This window comes from Dromaius novaehollandiae, chromosome W, assembly GCF_036370855.1.
Source record: "Dromaius novaehollandiae isolate bDroNov1 chromosome W, bDroNov1.hap1, whole genome shotgun sequence".
Classification (NCBI taxonomy): domain Eukaryota; kingdom Metazoa; phylum Chordata; class Aves; order Casuariiformes; family Dromaiidae; genus Dromaius; species Dromaius novaehollandiae.
In genome coordinates this window covers 36431450-36452763 of record NC_088130.1, presented here as the reverse complement: position 1 = coordinate 36452763, position 21314 = coordinate 36431450, and the positions used below count along the sequence as shown (strand labels likewise).

Sequence of the window (21314 nt, the reverse complement as noted above, 5' to 3'; positions counted from 1 at the left end):
ATCATGTTTTGGAGGACACATCTGTTTTCCTGTTCTCTTATTCAAGTGTCTGTTTCAGATGTTATTATCCCTGTGTCCCGTAACAGTCTCTCACTGAACATACCAGGGAGAATTCGTAACAATGGTTATACGGAATTACTTGGCTATGTGAAATTCCCACACACTTTGAGTAGTTCCACCTATAAGATCCAGATTCCGGTGATGCCAGCACTAACTAGTAACTTTCAAGAGCTAGTCTAAAAATGAACAATTTGTGTAGGATCCAGACAGTGATAAGTAGAAAACAGTGAAATAATAAGTAATTCCCATCGTTACATTTCTAACTTCTGTATCTGCAGCACCTTCTAATTTCAGTAAATAAGGAATAAATCCAATACACATAACTGTCTGAAAAGTTTGTAAAAGAAAAACACTGTTCTCCAACTTTAAGGATGCATGAGAACAGGAGATGTATGGAAGTGTCTGCTCTGACCTTGACAATGGCAAGACAGCCAAAGCTGCAAGAAGTCTCAGAATAGACAATTTACCTTGAGAGTAGTTTCTTCACAATTTTAGGCAGTTTGTGCTTAAGTCCTGCTAATTTTCTGATTTTCTCAGGATTTAGGCATGTTCATTTAATATTATTCTGGATATTCTTATCTTTAAAAGATTCCTCCTTTTCTGATCCTGTCAGTCTTTATGTATCAGTAAATTCTACAGAGTTTTTGTGTGAGAAGGGAAATTTCTTTTTATTTGCTTTAAAATTTTTGCATTTCCGTTTTACTGATTGGCCCTTTCTTTATTATAAGTGAGAACACAAAATGCGATGGACTTCCTCTGTACCATTTATGCATGCATACATGTTTGTTCTTTCAAGTCATCTTCTGTATCTGTTCATGCTGCATAAAGTCAATGAGAGTTTTGCCATTGACTCCAGGGAGAACAAGATCAAGCTTTTATTCATTTTCTCTCTAATCTAATTGATCTCCTTTCACTTTGTCACATCAGGTCTTCCGAAGCTTCTCGTTACTTTCCCTACTAGTTTTGTTGCAATTAGCTATATGTTTTACATGATTAGTAAAAAAAAGGTTCCAATTTATATTTCAATGTGGGGTTCAGTAATCTAACCCCAGGTGCTTTTAAGAAAACAGTATCATTTTGCTTTTATTTCGTTCTCTGAGGGGTCTGAACCCCTCTTCAAAATATTCTGGGGTTTTGTAATCATGATTTTAGAGAAAAGAAACTGAGGCACAGAAGAGTTATGTGATTGATGCAAAGTTTTGCTTTGCAAGGCAGCAGATGAAACAGAAGGCAGATCCTCTTCATCTCACTCTTGAATCTTCTGTACTGTTTTAGAAAGAGAACTGGTTTTTTTGACTTTTTTTTACTTTATGGATAAAAGCTACAAATGATGCACTTAACTAAACCAACTCATATCATATACAATGATATACTAACTAAATTGACCTCTGAGGCTGGACATCTTCTCCCTCCAAATGTCTAGTGAATTTTCCCCTATAACACAGTGACAGCAAGGAATTGTGACAGAAGAAAACTGTCATGTAATTTTAGTGTACGTATAAAATCCAAAGGGTATATCAGAGTTTTCTGTGCACAAAGGTGATGTGCAGTAACTGTTTTGCTACTGATGTTGTTTTTTAGACTGTATATACTCTTTAAATCTTAAAATTAAGAAAATAAGTATCCTGTGGGTGGGATGGGGCAGGTGGTAATGAAGTGCTTGGATTGTAGTAGAATCATTTTCCTTATCACCAACTACAGAGTCAGTCCATTAGTTGGCTGCCAGCAGGTCCAATCATGCTAAATCCATGTGTATTAATGGATTTAGAGTAACGGGTCAAGAATCACAAAAATTCAGATTTCTTCTTTCCTACTCCCTCAGTGATTAGTGTGGGTTTAGCACCTGGGAAAGCATCCTTAGCTTTACACTAGTTTGTCTTAAAGGGCTGGATAGCACAAAATATAAGCAGTAAAAATTGCTCTGCTGTTTTGAATGGAATATAATTTACAGAAGCATTATGCAGCATATTGAAGTTTTTCTTTCATTTTCCTTGCAAATAGAGCAAATACAGCAAAAGAGGTAATAAGCAGCATGTGCTTGGCAGTTCTGCCAGCAGTTCTATCCACTGTGACAGACAACACCTGATAAGCGTATGGCTGATGGCACCTTAGTTGGGTAGCAGCACAGGTAGTAGCAATGGAATGCAGTGGGTGGGAACATGAAACAGGGGCACTGGGAAATAGGACTAAGCTGCTTATGGTATATCCACTGTATGTAAGTATTTGAAAGTATGCATGCAACTAAGTATATTTTTAATCAAACCCCAGATGTTGTTCAGTATAGCCTTGGATTACAGCATGTTACAAATTCATTGCCTTGGCATCTATCCAGTATTTGACACAGTCATGTCTGAGTACTGATATGGGTAATAATTACATGATTTTGTGGAACTACTTCTCCTAAAAGTAGTTTTCTGCAACTACAATTCCAGAAATGTCTAGGAGTATGAAAGGCAATTAGGTTACTATCACCAACAACTCTGACTTGGGACTAAGCCCAAAAAAACAAAAGCATGAAGTGTGGTCATTCTTTTCTTTTAAAGCATGGCCACAAGAACAGTTGTTTTCTCTTATGTCTTGGTAATAGCTCTGTGATGGGAGAATTTACCCCACATAAAGTCTGTCTTCTGCCTCTAGTACTCAAAGCCACTGCCTTCTCTTCCCTGAAAAATGTCTTAACTGCCATACCAACTCTTACGCAGAATATGCTCCACTTTTCTTGTTGAAGCAGTTACATCACCCAGAATAAAATTCATCAAACCAAACAGTAAAAGGCAAAATGTGACAAAGACAGCAAAAAGGAGGAGTTAGAGACAGCTGAAAGAAGCTTTCCCATTAGGATGGTATTTGGAAAGGATCCTGGTTCTGTCCCTTCTTTAAGGACAGCTTGTTAGTTCGCATGAAACAGTTTGGGGATCACCGTAAGGATGAAATTGGCTTCAAGCTCCTCATCCGCATGAAAGCTGAGGAACTTGTGGGCAAAAAATGAAAGCAAAATGTTAGTCTTATTAGAAAAATATAATGTAAAGCTGTTACACTTACAAACTTCAGATGCAACTGAAACACTGGCATTAATTTTAGGACCATTGCTTTGGTTTTAAGGACACAACACAAATCATAAGTTTAGCCGATTATGAGGATATTGTAATCACAATTACAGACACTGGCTGGCTACCAACAAACCCATTCTAGCTCCTCACATTGTATTTTTCAGTTTATTTTTGTTTGTCCATTAGATATTCATGGATAGCTGCGATGGAGAGAAGAAAACCACGGAAGGAAATGGAAAGGGAAGGGGCAAGATGGTGATAAATGCATTTTTATGAAAGACAAGAAATGTATTTGGAAGTCTTACAGTAGGAAGCAGTACAGTGGGTTGCAGATTACTGGGGAAGGAATTGGAAAGAACAGTTAGAAGAGGATATATTCAAAAGGTTTGAAAAAACTTCAAGTCCATGCCCAAAGTAGGAATAACTATTTGTGACAGATCCATTCATGACAGATCTTTGTCTGACCTGTCCTCAATACATCACTGTGTTATGGTTATGGTATACTCCCATAACTACCTCCAAAAATCTGATCTGTTGCTTGCCTTTCTGGAAGAAAACTTTTTCCAGTAGCTAGCCTGATTCCGTCTTCCTGCAATTGAAGCCTATAATTAATTGTTTAATGCTCTTTGTTCAGAGAGGACAAATCTTTTTGCTCTTTTGCACCAAGCCTTTGAGTGTGGGAAGACTGTGACAGTGTCCCTTGGCAGTCTTCTCTTCTGTAGGCTGAATAACCCCAGTTCATTGTTTCTTCATAAATCATATTTCCTCGACCTCTGCTTGTTCTTGTTCCTCTCCTCTGGACTTTCTCCAAAGGTCCTCAGTCATGTAGCATCTGAAATGAGATAACATACTATAGGAGAGGCTCCGTTAATGCTGAGTAAACTGGAAAGACTGGGCATCCTAGACATTTAAATCATCGTGTCCCTCTCTAAATCGAGCCTCCAAATATTTGAGGTTCGCTCATTACCATTCATGACAGCAAATTCAAAGGATGAAGATAGAAAGCATATATATGTGTGTGCATGTTCTGTCTGATATGCAACATACAGCTGTTCTGTTTTATGTCTGAAATAAGGGGAGAAATCATAACGGAACTATTCTCAGCAAGCATAATTAATTCCCTGACACAGTGGTATTTTTTTTTTCCTGACAGATAGGAATTTACTGAAAGATTGTTTATCAGTCTAAAAAATACCATTCTAATTAATGTTACCAACAGAAAGATTCAGCAGGCTCACAAGAACTCTGCCAAACCTGAATAGAACTATTAGCCTGTAAAACCAGGTTTAGCTGTTTGACAGAAGCCAGTTTAGGACTTTACATACACAAGTATTGTCATGAAGGTGGGCTTAAAGCAGCGAAGTCCTCTGTCACTGCTGCCTGTTAACTTTTCAGTCTGCTGTTCTTTTTTTACCTATTTATTGTTTACATCATCTGTATAGTCTTTACTGAAGATTTCAGAAAAATCTTTGTAACTTCTGCCTCTTTAGAGATTTGTTTCTTCATGTTTTCTCACCTCATATTTTTTGACCCACTCTGATTTTGTAAGATTGTTCTTTCCTTTCAGTGACACAAATTTTCTGTTTTGCCTATTTCTGTGAACGGCAAGGTATAAATACCTTTTCTAAACTGATCACCCTCTGTTTGTGTAAAAAAAAAAAAAGTCATTTCCAATATGGACCCACATTGCTTCTTCTATCAAAAGGCCTTGATTTTAATATAGCAACATAAGCAGGGTTATCTTCATCTAGTAGAAAAGAGAAATTTAAAATTAAAGCATGAAAAGTAGCATGGGTCTAAATCACCATTGTGATGAAGTTTTCTTGCATTCAGTGAAGTTTTTCTAGCGGTATAGTTGTCCCTGCTTACCTAGATTTAAGAGGCATTATTTTAAATTCAATTAAAATATTAACACCTAAATTCAAATGAAGGGTCTCAGTGCTGCAGAGCTTTTAAGCGTGTGTCCATTTCGTGTCCGCATAGCACTCAAATCTAAGTACATGCCTAAGATTGATTTTGTACTGCTTTGTCAAAGAGGTGGTTAATTTGTGCACATGTTTAAACTTAAGTTCAGTCTTGTGTGTTTCACAAAATAGCAATGTGAAAATTTACGGACTGAAAAAAAGCCTACGGAGTTTTAATAGAAAAATTTCTCATGACATCAGTGTCTTGAAAGATCCTTTAGGCACCAAGATATAGTTCCAAAAAGAGGAAAAAAATAGTGATGGCTGACGAGTATTTTTTTGCAAATGCTGGTTTTCTTGTTTCAAGCATAGATGTGCTATTGTTTCACTTGCTATCAGATCTATGTTTTCCATCATGATAGTGTTAAGTGTTACTGTGGGAATACTTAAAGGAAGCACTTTTATTTCCACAATTAGAAAGTTCCCAAAGGCAGATATAATCACTGCAGTCTTTTGGGGGCTGATGTTCTAAACTAGAAAGGTCTGTGGCTTTTCCTGGAGTTGGACTCTCAATATTCCAATGTGTCATAGCTGAGTTACTCTGTTCGCATCCCCTGACATTGAGAAGTTTTGTAAGCATTTAAAATGCTAAGAAATTTGATTTAATTCCTAAAATCTCTGTCACTGAAAATGGTCTCCTGGGGTGCTGAAAACAAAGTAGTTCACCCCTTGCACTTACTCCCACGATCAGATTAGCATATTTCTCTATATATCATGTGACTGTCTTCAGAGCATGAACCTCAAAATTCTGATTTTTCAGAGAAAGGTTCTGTGGGCCCATGAACTGAATATGCTACGTTATTTTTTTAGTTTTATTCTTGGGTGGCATTAGGGAAGAAAAGTTGTGTCATGTTTAATAATCAAGCAGAGAGGAAAAAGTTTCAAATGCTCTTCTGACTCAGGTTTCCTGTTCAGCTGCAGGGCAGGTAGGTTCTTCCTAGAGTTGCAGACTAGTCTTTCCTGCAGCGTTCACCCCTTAACTAGGCGTCATTCTCTCTTAATGAGTGAGCTCTGAATGTACAATCCAAGCTCGTTTGACCCTTGGCTGCTTTCACCATTAAACCATTCAGTTGCATGAAGTGGTCGCGGCTCTGAAATGTGTACTGCTGATCTGTGGGGACAGGGGAGAGCTCATCAAACTCATTGCACTCGACACTCTACTCTAATCTGAAAGTTGAAATAGAGTCTTGTTGCTGAATTGAAGTGTCTGTAAATTGCTGTCTAACAACATACAAATAAATAGACATATAAATACCTGATATGTTCAGGCCCTCCAGTAAATAACTAACATGCCTTAATTTAATTTGCATGCTACTTTTCAGACTTCTGTTGATGAACCTCATCACAGACAGGAATTAAAAGGGATTGTTGGCAGAAGAGAGGAAAAAAAAAAGACGATTTCTTCAAGCCACTCAAAACCCAGAAAAGCTTGAAATTTCATATCTGCGAGGTATGGCTTGTACTTGTGCAAATGCTTAATCCAGTCGAAATAAGAGGAGCTCCTGAAAGTTTATTACCGCTAAATGTTCTTTAAAAGCAGAGGCTTACTACGTCAAGAGGCAGAAGAGGTGGAGATTAAATGAGGCATCTGGTCTCTTGGGTCTCGGAAGTCGTAGGGGAAATGCCCTCATCCCATCAAGCACTACCAGCAAAATACACCCACACAGAAAAAGAGGCTTTTTATTCTTGAGGTAAATATAGATCCAGTTTTCTCTTCATTGTTCAAAATGTGTGGGATTTTATAGCTTAGTGCTAGACAAGCTCAATACCTGCCTGAAATAACCTTAGAGAAAGATACATATTGAGGGCTGAATTCAGACTGCTCTGTGAAAGTACATCTGTTTTATATGAGACACACAATCTGTCTCATTCCAACCTGCATTTCTGGGTCACTTGAGACATTTAAACTGCACTTATAATTAACAGCTATTTTTAAACAGCGAAAAAATAGAGCACTGGTAAGGTACAAAAGCATTAAAATTGCCCCAGTTTTGCTTTTCAATAGGACACACCACTGCAATATGCTTCAAGATCAAAGAGAGCTCAGAAAAAAGAGACAGGCCGATCAGTGGGGATAAATTGTTCCCATTATGATGGTGTAAGAATAGGGTTCTTTCAATTGAAACAATTTAATAACCACATTCATTACATTGGTGTCCACTTGGTTTTATCTGAGCAGTTTTTGCATAACTGGGGAGCAAGTTCAATTGAGCTTATTCTCTAGAAATTAAGATGTGCAGGTTTTGACATTCAGAAATTAGGCACTAATAGTCGGCAAAGCAGTTGTCTTGAGATTCCCCCTGGATGTAGCTGGATCTGCCTACCACTAATTATGTCAAATGCAAATGTATTCTCTAAAAGACACACCAAAAAATTTCATTAGCTCCTTTCAAGGCAGTTAAGGTTATACTAGAGCAATGACAGATATCAGAGCATTATTTTTTTTCAGTGTTCATAAAACCACTTTCACAAAAGCAAAAGTCAAGTAAGTACAACATTGCTGCTGGTAAACTTTTTTCTCTACCATCAACAGTAAAAGTATTTTTAAGGGCCAACCTTTAACAGTCCTAAGCAAAACAACCAAACAATGTCTCCAGGGTGACATTTCCAGAAACAATTTTATAAGGAACAAGAGAGTCATTGATAGATTTCTGTTTTCTTCCAATGCTGACCTCAGCAGTGGACACCTATGTTTTAGAAAAGAGGTGGATTCTCTGCCAACCAGTTTGGCTGCGAATGATTAAGTTCGTCAGTTCTCAGCTGCACAGCAGAGCGTAATGTGCAAAGTGAAGTGCAGTTTATCTTGAAATACTACAGATATATTAAGAATGAATCTACGCAAATGTTTCTGTGAAGAACTGAATCCAGAGCTTGCACATGACGTATATAACCTACCTTATCCATTTCTGTCTGCTAACCTCACTAGTAAATGGAACATACACAGGAACATTTAAAAGACATTTCCCAGTGTACACAGAATCCTTTCTTGTTTTCTCACTGCTGCCAAGCCAGTGAAGAGTAAAGAACTGTTGAAGCATGCATTGGGTGGCAACTTCATAATAGCAGCATTTCTTCTCTCTCCCTCTCCCTCTCCCTCTTTCCCCTTCTTTTTTATCAGAAGACAAAGTGTAAAAACTGTGAAGTTATCCTTGCCTCAGTGAAAGCTTTTAAATGGATGGCTTTTCCAGAAGCAACAGTGCTTCTCTTACTTGGCTATTTCCCCAGATGGGATTTGCAATATAAAACCATACATGGATCCAATATTGAGGAAAGGGAATAGACTTGTACAAATCACTGAAAAGATAAATATGCCATATAGATCAATAAATAAAAGCTAGTCCCCAAAAAATCAAACTCCGGCATTCCAGTCCAATTAAGATGTTATTTACTGCTTATGTGATTGCTAGTTTGATGCTCTCCTTATTCATTTTTAGACTATAGGCATTTGTTTTGTTGAAAGATATATAACTGATTTGTAAATAGAAAATGATATAGGTAGATTTTATGTCTCATAAAACTGTTAATCTGTGCTCCATATTAAATATATACGGTAGTATTTTTTTGTATTTAGACACAGTTCTAGTATAATTAAAATAAAGTATGCTGGCTTTATTTTTTCAGTAGGTCGTTTCCAACCATAGAGCTCAAATAACAGTGCAACTGCAGCATGAAATGTGGTTATAATAGCCTGAGACCACATTTCCTGAAACTAAAACATGGGAGATAATAGTGTGAAGGTACAAATTAAATGCAAATAAAACAGATTCCCCATTGTTGCTAATCCCTGGATTGGATTTCAGTGAGGAAATTAGCTGTAATATTTAACCTCTTTGTGTAGTAATCATTGACATATTATCAGTTACATTTTCAGAGTTTACGTAGAAATTATTGCACAGAAATTTGAGAAAGCCACCTTTTATATCCTAAATGGAACTATTCTGTGATAAACAATGTAACGACATATAACAGAGATAGATAGTCAGTTGTGATAATTTTGTAGTTGATAAGCATTTGGTTGCTACCACTTGACTTTTCGGATGTAGCCTAATTTAGACCTCGTCTTACATAAAAAGTTGCACCTGTGCAACTGCTATTTTAAAAAAGAATTAATTGGTTTGAAAGCCTGTTAAGATCACATTTATTTAGATAAAAATCTAGCAAAACTCAGTAATTCACCAAGTTCATAAACTAGTATAAACCCAGAGTAAATTTATTTAAACATCCACATGAAGCATTTGCATCATTAAGCCATTCTTTTTTATCTCTTTGAGAGTTCTTTTAAAACAACGGACGTTAACATAGCATCCATTCCTTCTGCAATCACTGTTTACAGTATTGCAGAACCATGTGGCATGATAAATTTGCAGCATGGCTTACCACTGCGGATAGTTTGATGTACATTTGGAAAATACATTCAAAGGAATTGGGCAAATTACTTCGGAAAGCCCTGGGTCAAAGAATTTATGTATTAATATTTGAATGGGCTATTTTTTTCCTATGAATTTTCAGGTATATTTACATGGCAAAAATATGACAGGATACATGCATTTTTCTTAATTATACTTATTTTGACAAAATAAATCACTGTTTCATTTCACTTCCAGTTGTTAGTTTTTCCTGACTTCTTAATATTGTGGTTAGCTTTCTAGTATGAGATTTTGAAACTTAATTTTGACCTGTTGTTCAAGTTCTAAAGTATAGACTCAGTTCCCACATTCTTAGACTAGTTTTGCAGGTGACATATGAACCTTGCAAATACATGTTTCTCTCCTTAGCCACACTAACGCAAGAGCACATGAAATACTGCAAGGCATCATTAGACTGAAGAAAATATTCTTAAAAGCATTTTGGAGAGACTCTTCCCATTCTCCCTTTCTTTCCAAGGATCTTCAGAAGTTTGGTAAATTATCCAGTGTCATGTTTCCGCTGACAGAGAGCATGGAATCTCATCTAAATCCACTAGGATCAATGAATAGAGTTCTACTGGCCTGAGTATGACCAGACCACTCAAGGCATCTGCCTCCGTTCATCCGAATAGTATACCATGAACTTTGAAAGCTGGTAACTGAGAATAGGCAGTGATTGATATATCTCTTTGCAGTTTTCTTCTTCACCACTCCTTATTCCATTATCTCAACAAGCATGGGGACAACAGCATTGCAGGATTTGGGTGAAGTCCCACAAAATGGGACTTGTCATGGGAGCTATGGCACAATATGACTGTGATTATAGGCTTTGGCTGACTATGAAATGTTGACAAATATCAGTTTAGTGCCAGTCAGTGCTCAAATATTGTCCGCTCTTCTGTTTCAGGTTTTGACTCTAAATGTGGTAAAGGTGTAAGATATCTGTACAATACAATGTGTTGCACAAAATCTGTACAATATCTGTACAATGCAAAAATACATGTTTGAAGTGCCTCTAAAATTCAGCAAGATTTTTATTTTTGACTTTCATCCAGAAAGAACAGCTATTATCGTCATCTGAGACAGGTAGCTGACATACAGCATGATAAATAAAAGCTACTTCTGAAATATCAAGCACCAGCATTTCAGGACATTTAAGATATTATTTGTTGCTCATGCAATTGCTAGCTAGAGTTTACGTCTGACTTGCAACCCTACTACAAGACCTTCCCAAGAAAATCGCCATATCAATGATTCCATTGTTATTCATATGAAGAAAATTCCCCACAGATAGATGAAAGCATGTGAATCCTGTACTCAGTGAAAATAGAAATAGTGGCTTAGTTCAAGAGAATGGCTGAGCCCAAACAAACAGAGTGTTCTCTTCCCTAAGGAAACATATCTTTGCAGTCCTCATGCCAGCTAAGATGACAAAGGAAGGACAAGGATTCAGTTTACCTCAGGGATGTGTGGCTAAGTTTCTTTGGCAGTTTGCTGTCAAAAGCTTATCATGTACCAGGACAGAGCCCAGACCACTTTGACGACCGAAATCTGGCTATTAAATGACACAAGTTGTAAGTCTCCATTTTGCTTGTTTTCATTCTGATACAGTGATGGGAGCCCAGGCCAGAACACACTGACTTGTCTTTGAATGAGGAAAAAAGCAGGATGTGACTTTGGAGCTGGACCCCACTCCTCCACCTCACTCGGTTTCTGACTTGGGCTTTTGTGAGTCTGGCCTCGTGCTGGGGTTGCCCTGACATTTTTGGAACAGGTGTTACTGTACATTTTAAATCAATGGACGTGCATTTTTTTCCCAGATTCCTGTATATCCAGTTAGCTTCTGGATTCATGAGGTGAACGTGTGTGCTGCCTATTCTTTCTCCTTTCTCTTTTATACCATCCTTTAAAAACGAACAGATCTCCATGCCTATGAAGTTGCAAATGATGCATTTTTGAGTGAATTCGTGCCTAACCTTATGTTTTTAAGGCAGCTGGTAGAGTGAAGCTGAAAGCAGTCCATTTGCTGTGAACAGCATCTGGCTTGGCTAAAAGGGAGGGGGAAGGTAAAGTGATCAGGTAAAATCAGGATTGAAGTGGTCCAGAAATAAATGGGAAAACAGCTGAGAGCTGACTTGGATGTTAATGGATCAATGTGCATGTTACGGGATGGGGAAGAGCCTGCCATATGCTGAAACCTAGTCAAAAATAATTACTTGGATGTACCTGACCCTTGTGAGGTACAGGGGTAAACAGTTTCCCGCTCTGCTTTGTAAGTAAGCAAGTTGTTGGTGTGTATGTGCAGGGAGAGAGAGAAGAAAGATGTTAACCGATTGTGTATGCTGAAATTATACATGCTCAAATTATTACTAGAGCATCCATACACAGTTAAGTTAGATATGGAGTATTCATCTCTTTTTCCAGCCAGAAGGCTTTTTTGATTCCCACTGTCCTCCTCCTAGGACTCCATAAGTAGTTGAACTACTGCAGCCTGGTTTCCAAAGCATCTCTTTAGCATGGATTCTCAGGAGTCTCATAAAAGTTGGGCTCACAAGAAGGTCTGTTGCCGGGCTGCCAATTTGCATGTACTTCTAGATTCACAATCTCTTCCATACCTTTAGCTATTCAGCTGTAGTTAGCTAGTGAGTTCAAAAGTCATTAGGACAGTACACAACCGCTCAATGATCACAAAAGCTTTATTTCTTAGAAACTAGGGTAGAAAAAAAGCAACAAAAGAAATATTCACATTGTTATGCCTTTATTTTTATAGGCAAGTTATGCAGAGATAGAAGCAGACTGCATCTCCGACTATCACAGATGGCTGCAACAGTAACAGAGGTTGGTTACATTAATCAGGTTTAACTTTACATGCAAAAGAAGCTTGCTGTGTTTTTTAAGTTTTGCAACTTGTATTTTGAACTTCCTTGCAAATAGCTGTGTCATCGCATCCTTCAAGGCCAAGGAAGGTTGGTCTAACGGTCAGCTAGCAATACTTAAAAGGTGAGCTGAAAGAAAAGTTACAAATTTTTTCTTTTTATTTCTTTGGGGTTTTTTTTTCCTTTTTCCCCTGCTTTGCTTCTTCCTGAATATCAAAGGTCACCAGTATCTCAGACCAAGTCTTTTTGATATTATTACTAGTGGTACCAAACTGACATGGACCTGAATCTCATTATCCTGATATATAGCTCTGCTGAAAGCAAGGGAATTTGGCATTTAGATTGACATCTACCTAAGGAGAGAAGGTATGAATAGGAATGTCTTCCTTACCATACAACGTCAGCTTTGATGTGGCGGCAGCTCAGTTTTTGTTTTTGCTTTTATTTCTATGTGCTTTTGAATGTTTTTAAAGTATAATTTGAGGACAGACTTGTCTACCTAAACCTGAAGTATGGTGTCTTAATTGTTTTCAATTCCAGTAGCAATGTTCTTTCTACTCAGTCCTGGTATTGCAAAGCGTTTCCAAACTTTCACTAAAGGAGAAAAAAGTTTAACAAAGAAGACAAATTCAGCAGAGAGGTAGAGCGCACTTAACCAGCTTTACACTGACCATGCTCCCTACATAGAAGTGAAGTGTTGAAGTGTCCTTCAGGGAATAAGGATGGAAGAGAGCTAGCCCAGCAACATGGAGGAATATAATCCAGAAGAAGGGCTGTACATGTAAGGATAAGGCTAAAATAATTACATTCACCTATCAGTGATTTGGGATATCCACACTGTAGCCTTCAGTGTGAGATCAAGGATACCCAAGCTAGCTTTAAGTGAGTTAAGGAACCGGAAGCAGTCTATTCCCAGCAACACAGAGCTAAGGACAAACACGTTTACCAAGCCAATGTGCTTCCCACCCACAGCTGGTTGGCAGAGAACTTCTCCTGCACTGAATTCTGTGAGAATGTCGTAAGGGCCCTTCTGACACACAAGCCGGGTCATTTCAAGTTTGTGTACCTCTAAACCATATTGCAATCGCCTGTAAATTAGATGTGCCTGTTTCTTGGGGAAGCAAACCAGTCTTTTTAGAAACAAGAAACAAATGAAATAACTGCTGCACAAAACATTGAAACTATGCAAACAAGTGATAAAACAACAGACCAGGATTCAAGGTTTTGGTCACACGATAGATGAATTATTAGTTTTTCATGCATTGCACCTACATCTGTCATACCCAAAGACTGCCTTCTTTTTTATTTTTCTATTTCATCTAAACATTTCTGACCCCCAGAAGAGACTTTCCACTGTGCAACAGAACATAAGCAACATCTCCATCCATGCTTGAAAAGTATTTCTCTCCATTTTGGCAAAATACTTACATAAATAATGAGGGGGCAAAGAAATCTTGCTGACATAATATTTAACTCATGGAAAACACATGACTATAGTTAATTGTACTGAAATACATGATTCTAGTAAAGCTGCCTCCTGTCCTTGGCTTCCTCTTAGGTGTTTCCATCTTATTCACTCCTCCCAGTCAGATGGCAAAGAAAGCCCCTCTCAGATCTGCAGAAATGAGATTATCTGTATGTTTTTGGTTTAGAGCTCCTGCCTCTGCCACCAGTTGTAGATATAGCTCTGAGTTCCTCATCAAAACCCTCTTCATGCCAAGAAGCAGAAAGAAGTGGGGTTCTGAAGGAAGGGAGTGGTACAGTCTTAACATTGGGACTATGTAGGAGTTCCTACTAACCCATTTCTACCTCATCCCAGCAGACCTTTCCTGTTCCTGCTATAGCACCTACTAGTTGACCACACAGTAAACTGGGGACTATTGGGCCTGAATGCATAAGATTGCATAGTATCATTAGGATTAAGTTCAGCTCACTCCTGTCCTGCTTTGATTATTTTGTCATTGTTCCTATTATCAGTCTCATAAGAAATGATCACTGACTTCCAATCATGTGCCCCCTTGGTTTCCTCTCTGGAATCTGATACGCTTCTGTTGTGCACTGAGTTCTTTTCAATTTTGACTCTCAATATCTTTGGTGTTCCTATTCTAGGAACCTGATAGCTGTCCTCCTTCCCTACCTTCCAGCAGCCTGACCACCTATGCCTTATTTAAGTGTAGTTATTTAAGTTTTTCATTGATTCTGACATAAATATGAACAATATATTTTTAAAACCCTCTCCTTTTTTTCCTATTCTGTGTGTTTTCTTGCTATTTAAAGGTTTGAAACTCAGTGCTAAGGAGTATGGCACCAATCCAGAAAAACTCTTGATTGTAAACCCCACTGTTTTAACTGTGGGGTAACCAGCTCTGCCTGTGACTGTATGTTTAAAACTTAATACGTTCAGGGCGAGTGCCAAAATGCTCAACATCTTGCAAAAGTTAGTTGTAGCCCGGTTGTTAGGAAAGTGTCTGTTATCTCACTTAATATTCTTGACCAATCATAAATTTGTCAATCTGGAAGCTATCTTGCATGCATTTCTGTCAATAGAGTGATAAACCATGGGAGACAGCTTCTCTAGAACTGCCTGTACAGTACTACCTATGGTAATTGTGGAAATGTTATCACTTCATTCTGAGATGGCCCTCCTGAGAAGACCACAAACCATTGCCTGTGTGTCTTGTTGACCAGAGTTACTGAACTTCTGTTCACAGATCTCCAGTACTGACAGTGTTAGGTGTTCCATTTTGAACTGGTGTGGAAAAGTCTCAAAACATCAGACCAAATTTGCTGGCATTTGCTGGCAATATGCTGGCCTAAAGAGAATGAGGATAGTGCTTAATCCTGAGGCTATTAATTGAACTAGATAATAATCGATATTGAATTAATAATGGCAGATAAGCCATGCATTCTGTGGATTGTACCTGTTATTGTACTGTAGCATAATTCTTCTCTCGACAGTTCTCATTTTAGGCAGAAACACTTGCTTGTTTATGTGACAGGTGAGGTTTTTGCTCTATTAGGTGGTTTAATCTGTTAAGATTAATTTACTCCTATGCTGCAGTTTTCTACTATTATGGACTCGTGGTATTAGCAGATTTGGGGCATTGGTCATCGTAATTGATATGTAGATAGCTACCCTTTAAGTTAAAATTCAGAAACCTTTCCTTTTTAGAGCATTTGAAACCAAATTTCAGTATTATAGTCTTTTTTGTTTGTTTAATTAACTTAAGAACTGTTTTCAATAAAGCATTTTACAGGTGCCATTGTATAACAAAGTTGTTTAAGAGTATGGGAAAAATGCAGTACAAGAGAAATGCAAATCTGCATAAGCCTCATTGTGATTTAACCCTTTTAGAACTGGGTATAGCATAAAGGGCTTGACTTTTTTTTCTGCAGATGTATATAGACTGCACACAAGCTGAACCTCTCACTTATACTACAGCCTTGGTAATAATGTGTTCAGTTAATCTGCACAATGTAGAGTCATCCTCTCAAAAAAGTAATTCACTTCTTTAAAAACTAGGAGGAAAATAAATATGGTGCAGTAAAATTGTTGAGTAGAGGAATCTATCTGGACATTTCACAAAACATTTCATTATGCTGATAATTCCCAGAAGTGCTCTCAAGAGTGCTTTAAGCTGAGGATTACTGCACTGGATCTGATGGACTTTTTTTGTAGCCCCTTTAAAAGGCAGTGAACCGTTTTTCTATTTTATTTAAATAATGCCCCTTAAAATGGATTTTTAGAGGTATAATAACTCCTTAAGAGTCAGTTATGCTAAACAGTTTCTCTTGATAGAAATGTTGTAAAACTCGTTAACTGCACAATTTCAGATGCCGGCTTGGTGAACACTAACTGACATGTGAATGGCCAGAGTTTGTAAAATAAATTGAAATAGTTGTTGTATCACACAGCTAGCAATGCACAAGCTGTAGGCCACAAGGGGCTCAAACCTGACAGAAAATTACTTCAAGATGAATGAAAAGTGCTTGTTTCTCTTTATTAGTTTTTAGAGAACAATGAAAATGTTGAATTGTTTACAGAAGGGCTGATTAAATGTGGTCAGCAGGGCCATGTCCCTACTGCTAACTGTTAGCCTTCCCCACCCCCATCCCCTTCCCTCCACCCCATGCATCTCCTTATAGACTATTATGGTCACACATCTGTGTGTGAAATGTGCTCGTTTTGACATTCCTCTGCTGCTCTGAGCTGCTGAGGCCTTTGTTAGGTAAAACACTGTTGTCAAGCCTAACAAGCAGGTCATGCAATTTGCTGGACACTGCAGCAGAGAATAGCCTGCTATGAATTGCTTCAGCATCTAACAATGCTCAGTTCAATATCGAAATACATATGTATTTTTTTCTTTGTTCAGCCCTGGTACTTTCAATATTTGGAAGAAATACATATTTTGCATTTTAAAAAAAGAAAGGGTTTGACATCATAGTACACTGTTTGTTTTATTCTTTTGTTGTTAGTTATATTATGGTGGGAGGGGAAAAAAAGAGAGACTTTAGCTGTCCTTTTGTGACCTAAATTCACTTTCTCTGTGGTACTAAAGGCACAATGAGGGGATGCATTGTGCCATACAATATTCTACCAGATTATTTGGTCTGCTTTCAGAGCAATTCAAATTAAGGCCACTTTAGAAGACGTGGTATTTGCACAAGATGGCAAAAACAGAATATGTCCCTTTAAGGCAGTGACTTTAAAAACAACTTCTTAAAGATCAGGTTCATTTAGCAGAAATCAGGAGAGCGAAAACCACTGGATATATTACCGTGGCTGTTGAACAAAATTGTCTTCCTTTTTTTTTCTCCACCCTTTTCCACAGTGTTCATCCCTCCCCCTCTCTCTTTCCCTAGAAGAAAAATCAACCACTAATGTGCAAGGATTTGAATGCTATTTGTGGCAATCTGTCACTTTACATAGTGTACCGCCCTGATGTGAAAGCAGGATTTTCTTTTTTTCTATCTGCAGAACATGCTTTTCCAGGCCTATTATGCGTATAAACAATGGCATATGTAATTACCTTTCTGGGGTGGCAATTATTTCTCTGCATCAACAACTGAGGTTAAGGCAACCCGTGCCAGTGTCTCCCACCTCCAAAAAAAGGATATCCCAAATACCAAAAAAAAAAATCCAAAAACATTTGGGGATCAGATCAAGGCTGGTTATGTCAGCCTTGGAAGGGACAGATACTATCACTGCAGCCTTTAAATGTCAGCATGATCTTTTTTTTCCCTAACAGTAATTGCTTTACATTTTGTTTCAGATTGAGTCATTTCAACCTTTGCCTACAAGCCAGTTTTTGCACCCCACCTCCTTACACTGAAAACTTTTGCACTTTTGCTAGGGCGGATTTCCTTGGCAATTCTGTGGGTAAGAAAATACCATACCTGTCATGTCAAAGCTGTCGGATGGTGTGAAATGCTGACTTGCTTGTCTTGCTTCAAGCTACAAGAGGTTATGCAGGGTAGTGGGCTGAGATAGTGGGGGATGAAGGAGAATTTTTCTTTTCTTTCCGCCATCATGTGTCTGTCTTGCTGTGTATGGTTATAGTCCTGAATATTACTGAGGAACATCCACTCTTTGACCTGAACGTTCATGGACAGATCTGTCATCATTTCACTATATCTGACAGTTTAACTTACCTCTAGTTTTCTACTGGTGCTTTAAATCAAGGGCCTCATCCTTCAAAACATTATGGCTATGTCTATACCAAGAGTTCAGGTCATTCTACTCTGGACTGCTTAATTTCATTGTGTGAGGACAGTCCCATTGCTGGTCCTTTGTTCACCCTCCCATTGCTGCTGCATTTTTCAAGCCTACTACAGAGCTGGAGAAACAAACCTGACCAGCAATGCAGTTGTTCCCTGATTTTCTGTCTGCTGGTTTAATTCTTTCTCCTTTGCCTGAAAGCAGGGAGAAACCTAGAAGAGGAGGCTGAGAGTCTCTTAGAGTACTGGAATGGCTTGGGGAGTTTTGTCTTTAATTGTACTGAGAGAAGCTGGGATACTTCTCCATGCCTTTGGTGAGACCATACGTGGACAATTTGGCGACGGGTAACTGCTTCAAGGTTCCCAGTAGGCGACAGTTGTGGCTGATGTAATTCAGGCTCGTTAGAGCAACATCTTTCTTAACCAAAATCAGAGCATATATTGCCTAACCACTGACCTTTTATATCCAGGGAAGTAGGAGCTATGATGTTAGGACTAAAATGGGGGTCGTACAGCAACATTCACTTCTTTTTTCCTGCTGAGTCCGAAAATGTAGTCTGTTTAGCCAGGAACTGCATATGCCTGTATTTAAAAGGGTCCTACTGGTCTCAAATGGGTTTAAATGAGACTATCTTTCCTGAGTAAAGATAGTCTGAAACATACCCCTTAAACATACCCTCAATATTTCTCAGGAATTAGGGCCAAACTGAAGTTGAAACTAAAGTTGATAAAGTTTTTGCCCCCAGTGATGCGGTCTTCAGCATACCTAATAAGGTACTCCTAATGTAGACATGGTTAAGTGAAAGATGTTTTAATGATGGCTTCTGCATTCTCTTCCAAAGCCTATACTTTGGGAGCCTTTTTGGTTCCAGCTCCTAAGTGAATGTAATTCATGTATTTTTTCCTTCATAAACTAAAGAACTAAGGGAAGAATATGACAAGAAGAAAGCATAAACTGAGAGCCTTAGAGTAGTGCCCACTTATTTATTTTATATAGAAGGGCATTTTATTGTTCATGAAGGTGTAAATTGACAGAGGCATACATCCTAGTTTTCTATTTGTCTGGCAGAATAAGTACTGCACAGATAGAGGAATGCAGATGAACAGGTTACAAATTTCCTTTCCTTTTCTCCTCCTCTCTAGTTCCTCTGCTGAAAGAATGGTAAATAATGGAGCATACATAGTTACATACATTCTCCAGTCCAGGAACACCACTAACATACTAACTGAACTGAATACTCTAAGTAGCTTTTCCAAATGTGTATCTGGTTGTGATGTCAATAGCAGGAGATAAGAATTAGTAAAAGTCTTTGGTTTTTTTTCTGTCTGGTAATGGATAAAACAGAAACAAAAATCTTCAACAAAATGGAAATCACAAACAGCTCTGCTGGCAAATACAAACACAGCTTTGAAACCTTTCTTTCTTTTGCTTTTAATAGCCATGAACATAAATCACAGGAGCCACCAGGATCTGTCTCTAACGATCTGCCTAGCCAGTTTGAGTAGGTGGTTTTGGAGTTACCCCAAGTGCTGATTCCATCATCGCTTAGATTGTTAATGAGCTGTCTCAACTAGAAAACATTTTCCTTTGTCTCAGTGACAGTTCTAATGGCCTTGTTCACCTCTGTTCCTGTGCAAATAGTATCTTTATAAGATATGAGTTAAGGTCTGTTAATGGAAAGGAAAAAAAGGGGATATTGTAAGGTGATACACGTTACCTGCCAGCTAATCTCTAGTAATAATTACAGTTCTACATTTCTGTGTAAAGGTATAAGGATCTCAAAATGCTTTGTTAGCATAAATCAAGACTCTTAGCCTCACTATGAGATTGGAAAGTGTTAATATATTCATTTTTGGGGGAATACAGCAAAATGCAGAAAAAATAAATGGCATTATGAAGACTACCAAGAGAGTCATTGGTAGGGCTGAAGATGGAACTACAGCCCCAAACTACAACTAAGTAGATCCTCTCCTTCTCTGGTTCATGCTGTTATAGGTAAGGAGTAATTCCCACAAGTCACTAAGTTATACCACCTGTGTGCATTTAGTTATACCTGTTTGCAGAATCAAGAAATGGCTGTGAAGTCATACTTCTCTGTAAAAACCTACAAAAAGATTTTGAGTTTCTGGTTTGCTTCTTACTAAGCACTTTGTTAAGAAAGAGAAACAAAAAGCACTGAGAGAATAGAAGAGCTCTGCTTCTACTCAGCGTGGTGTTTACCCTGAAACCTAACTGGGAACTGTTACGTACAACTGACACCATCACTACTGACCTTTTTAACAGAAACATCAGTCTGGTCTGGAACTCTGTGTGCAATATTTGCACATTGTCAGTAATCCTGGAACAGAGAGTGATGACTTCTGCACCAGTCTATCCCCTATAATTGGGAGTGGCTTCAAATTTTTTGAACAGTGATGTTTTCTCAATTATGGGGTTTTGTCTTGTGAATACAGCAAATATTGTGTTTCTCAGTTTTGGGGGGGTTGGGGTTTTTTTTGTTTGTTTGTTTGTTTGTTTTACTATTTAGGCTTCCAAGAAAACACCCTAGATGACAGTAAGGCTGTCTTTCAGTAAGACACCCAGAGTACTTCTATTAGGAAACCCCTAATAAGTAGATACCTCACTGCTTTTATTTCAGCTCAACATATGTCCAATCCACCAGTCATTGAAGTAATTCAATCTTATTTGTTCAGATGATGGGTTTTGACGAACTGCATAAACCTGTCATTAAGGGGAGGACAAGTTATAGTCACTACTCAGGATGTTACAGCTTTCTTCAGTGTTTATTGCAGCTGGGGTAATCTAGCACAAGGGGAGACAGAGAAGATGAAAGTAAGGTTAGTTAAACACTGAACTACTCTGTGATTAAAAAGAGTGATAGTACTGGGACAACAGTTCAAAGGTTCAGTATAAATATTGTTCATCTGTTTGGCCTTTTTCGTTGTGACACTGATTAGTGTAAAGACACGAAACTTCCATGTAAGACAAAACTTTAAATTTACAGGAGAAAGCCACACACCTAAAAAGCGGTTTCAGTTCCCTGGTACAATAATAAAAAATTCAAACCTTTGACCCCTGTAAACAGAGGTTACTCCTGGTTTCCTTTGCCTATGCAGGTGCTTTATGTCTTTTCACAGCTCTTTTACTCTAGTTTTCTTATTGGCAATTACTTGCACAGTAATTCAAATCCAATTTCAATATTGACTAGTATGTTGTAAGCTCTGTGTCAAATGCCAGCT

General features: G+C 38.1%; 1 long non-coding RNA gene across 2 annotated transcripts in view; it reads right to left on the bottom strand.

Moving 5' to 3' along the window:
* Positions 1-1651: 1651 nt before the first annotated feature.
* The window catches only part of LOC135324168 (uncharacterized), a 91069-nt gene continuing 71406 nt past the window's right edge, over positions 1652-21314 (bottom strand). For both annotated transcript variants that reach the window (XR_010385520.1, XR_010385519.1), the window contains one exon: positions 1652-3942. This is a non-coding gene — a long non-coding RNA (uncharacterized LOC135324168). The remainder of the gene's footprint in view (positions 3943-21314) is intronic.